Below are 4,439 nucleotides of genomic sequence, written 5' to 3' on the forward strand. Positions count from 1 at the left end.
GCCACAATAAGGACGTCAAATCACCTAATCCTCCCAGTGAATCCTCCCAGAGCCCGGACTATCCCGGCATGCCGTCTGGTCCTCCCAGTGAATCCTCCCAGTTTCTGCGCTATCCCGGCATGCCGTGCGGTGCCCGCGTGAAAAAGAAAGGGAAGTCTTTTTCCATTTGATTGGTTCGCCTTTCAGTGCCGCGATTGGCCAGACTGTCGGAACGCTCCGATTGGCCAATCCGGGTTTAATGGCGGTTACTGTCTGGAAGGAGCCGCTAAAATGAAAATAAATCACCTGAAGCTGGAAATCCTCAAGGAGAAGGGGAAATGGGGGTGAAGGAGGGAAATGGGGGTGAAGGAGGGAAATGGGGTGAAGGAGGGAAATGGGGGTGAAGGAGGGAAATGGGGGTGAAGGAGGGAAATGGGGATGAAGGAGGGAAATGGGGTGAAGGAGGGAAATGGGGGTGAAGGAGGGAAATGGGGTGAAGGAGGGAAATGGGGTGAAGGAGGGAAATGGGGTGAAGGAGGGAAATGGGGTGAAGGAGGGAAATGGGGATGAAGGAGGGAAATGGGGTGAAGGAGGGAAATGGGGGTGAAGGAGGGAAATGGGGTGAAGGAGGGAAATGGGGGTGAAGGAGGGAAATGGGGGTGAAGGAGGGAAATGGGGGTGAAGGAGGGAAATGGGGATGAAGGAGGGAAATGGGGTGAAGGAGGGAAATGGGGGTGAAGGAGGGAAATGGGGTGAAGGAGGGAAATGGGGGTGAAGGAGGGAAATGGGGATGAAGGAGGGAAATGGGGGTGAAGGAGGGAAATGGGGTGAAGGAGGGAAATGGGGGTGAAGGAGGGAAATGGGGATGAAGGAGGGAAATGGGGGTGAAGGAGGGAAATGGGGTGAAGGAGGGAAATGGGGGTGAAGGAGGGAAATGGGGTGAAGGAGGGAAATGGGGGTTAAGGAGGGAAATGGGGTGAAGGAGGGAAATGGGGGTGAAGGAGGGAAATGGGGTGAAGGAGGGAAATGGGGTGAAGGAGGGAAATGGGGATGAAGGAGGGAAATGGGGGTGAAGGAGGGAAATGGGGTGAAGGGGGAAATGGGGTGAAGGAGGGAAATGGGGTGAAGGAGGGAAATGGGGTGAAGGAGAGGGAAATGGGGGTGAAGGAGGGAAATGGGGATGAAGGAGGGAAATGGGGATGAAGGAGGGAAATGGGGGTGAAGGAGGGAAATGGGGTGAAGGAGGGAAATGGGGTGAAGGAGGGAAATGGGGATGAAGGAGGGAAATGGGGTGAAGGGGGAAATGGGGTGAAGGAGGGAAATGGGGTGAAGGAGGGAAATGGGGTGAAGGAGAGGGAAATGGGGGTGAAGGAGGGAAATGGGGATGAAGGAGGGAAATGGGGATGAAGGAGGGAAATGGGGGTGAAGGAGGGAAATGGGGTGAAGGAGGGAAATGGGGTGAAGGAGGGAAATGGGGATGAAGGAGAGGGAAATGGGGGTGGTGGAGAATGAAAAGCGAGAGGTGAATTTGAGCAAGCAGGGTGAGTTGAGCTGAAATGAGTCCCTGTGACATTTGTAATCGACCCCAGTGAAGGATTTTAGGGTTGAGCTTGGCATTTAGTCGAGTTCGAGGAGATGGGTAAGAGTATGACTAAGAGTATGACTCTTCTTCAGAGTTGTATGGGCTTGGAACATTAACTCTGTTACTCCATAGATGCTGCCAAACCTGCTCAGCTTTCTCCAGAAATTTCTATTTCCGATTTCCAGCATCTGCAGTTTTTTGCTTTTATATTATTGAGGAGATGGGGTTTAAATTCCTCAAAGAGAGTGAGAAACTTGAATAGAAAATGCTGGAGATAAACCTGGGTCATTAACTAGATTCAAACCCATCAAAGACGCAAGTTTGTGCATTCCACCTCATGAACTGTGAAGCCAAACGCCAGCTTAAAGTAACCTGGTGTGGAGCAACACTGACACAGTGCGAGCACCCTATCTACTTAGGAGTCACCCTTGACAGATGCCTCACCTTCAAGAACCACATCGAAAAGACAAAGGCAAAAGTGAGCGCACGAAACAACATCCTGAATAAGCTCACTAACACAAAATGGGGAGCAAGCTGGAGAACATTATGAACCAGTGCACTTGCTCTTTGCTATTCCACTGCTGAATACGCCTGCCCTGGATGGGAAAGATCTACTCAAGCTAAGAAGATGGATGCCGTTCTGAATGCAAGCTGCCGACTTATCACAGGTTGTTTAAAACCAACAAACACCAACAGCCTATATATCCTGGCAGGTGTCGCTCCCCCTGATATAAGAAGAACGGTAGCCAGCAAGAAAGAGCAACTCCGTCAAACATCAGATGAGAGGCACCCTCTACATGGTCATACACCTGCACCCAGCCGCCTAAAGTCAAGGAAGAGCTTCATGAACAGTGTTTTTCCATTACAATCAACCCCATCTGAAGCCCACATCGCCTTGTGGAAAGACCGGCTCACCAGTCTCGAACAACCCCCAGCGATGGAAATTCTACCGGATGAAAGCCTTCCCCCAGGAGCTAATTGCAACTGGGCAACCTGGAAGTGCCATAACAGACTTAGGACTGGTGTAGATCGTTCAAAGGTGTCACTAAGCAAATGGGGATATACAACCAGCCTGACAACTTGTGAATGTGGAACTGAGCCACAGGCTATGCAACATCTCCTGTAATGTCTATCGCTAGAGGAACCCTGCACTGTTGCAGATCTTGCCAAATTCAACAACAAGGCACAAAAATGTGTCCAGTTCTGGCTGGGCCATGTATAGACTGTCCGTGGACACGATAAGAAGAAGAACTAGATTCAAGTTTTTGTTGTAATTCACGTTCAGGGCTGTATTAAAGAAAGATAAAGGAGAGATGTCAGTCTGAGTGGTTAGAGATAGCGGGACTACAAAGAGTGCAGAGAGGGAAGGCGAGAGCTCAGTCCGGGAGTTCAATCTGACAACAGTGAGCTGGGCAGCTTCCAGTCAAAATCCACACTCAGAAAGAAAAATCGTGGTGTGACATCACAGGGATGTGCATAAGTGATTAACTGGTGAGTATTTCTGATCTAAACTAGGGAATAAAGTGGTGATGCTTAACCATTTATTAAAGTAGGGCTTTTACTACTAGTAAGGTGTATCAAGTATCAGCAACATTTATTAGTATTAGTAAGGTAAATTAATAGTAAGGTTTGTTGGTATTGATAAAGGTTTATCCGCAATAGTACAATTTATTGGTAGTAGCAAGTTTATTAACTAACATAAAAATGGCAGGGTTGCTCCAACCTCAAGAGTGCACATCCTTTGCTATGTGAGAACTTCAGGACACTCCCCATGTCCTGGGTAACCATTTATGCAGGAATTGTCATCAGTTGCAGCAGCTTGAGCTCCAGGTTTCGGAACTTGAGCAACAGTTGATGTGTCGCATCCACGAGGTTTGTGGATAGCACGTCTAGAGATGTGGTCACCCCCCGACTTAAGAGTATATATACATACGAACTAGGAGCAGGAGTAGGCCACTCAACCCCTCGAGCCTGCTCTGCCATTCAATAAGATCATGGCTGATCTGACTGTAACCTCAACGCCACATTCATGCCCACCCCTTTGTCGATCAAGAATCTATCCAGCTCTGTCTTAAAAATATTCAAAGACTCTGCTTCCGCTGCCTTTTGAGGAAGAGAGTTCCAAAGACTCACTACCCTCTGAGAGAAAAAATTTCTCCTCATCTCTGTCTTAAATGAGCGACCCCTTATTTTTAAACAGTGACTCCTAGTTCTAGATTCTCCCACAAGAGGAAACACCCTATCCACATCCATCCTGTCAATACCCCTCAGGATCTTAAAGGTTTCAATCAAGTCGCCTCTTACTCTTCTAAACTCCAGTGGATACAAGCCTAACCTGCCCAACCTTTCCTCATAAGATAACCTGCCCATTCTTGGTATTAGTCTGGTAAACCTTCCCTGAACCATCGCTGCACTAGTAATCCAGAGACCCAGGGTAATGCTCTGGGGACCCGGGTTCGAATCCCACCACAACAGATGGTGGAATTTAAATTCAATAAAAATCTGGAATTAAAAGTCTAATGATGACCATGAAGCCATTGTCGATTGTTGTAAAAACCCACCTGATTTACTAATGTCCTTTAGGGAAGGAAATCTGCTGTCCTTACCTGGTCTGGCCTACATGTGACTCCAGACCCCCAGCAATGTGGTTGACTCTGAAATGGCCGAGGAAGCCACTCAGTTGTATCAAACCGCTACAAAGTCACAAAAAAAGAATGAAACCGGACGGACCACCCGGCATCGACCTAGGCACTGGAAACAACAACGGCAATCTCATCCCTGTCAACCCTGCAAAGTCCTCCTTACTAACATCTGGGGGCTTGTGCCAAAATTGGGAGAGCTGTCTCTCAGGCTAGTCAAGCAACAGCCTGACATAGTC

Source organism: Cetorhinus maximus, chromosome 15 (genome assembly GCF_964194155.1).
Source record: "Cetorhinus maximus chromosome 15, sCetMax3.hap1.1, whole genome shotgun sequence".
NCBI lineage: Eukaryota > Metazoa > Chordata > Chondrichthyes > Lamniformes > Cetorhinidae > Cetorhinus > Cetorhinus maximus.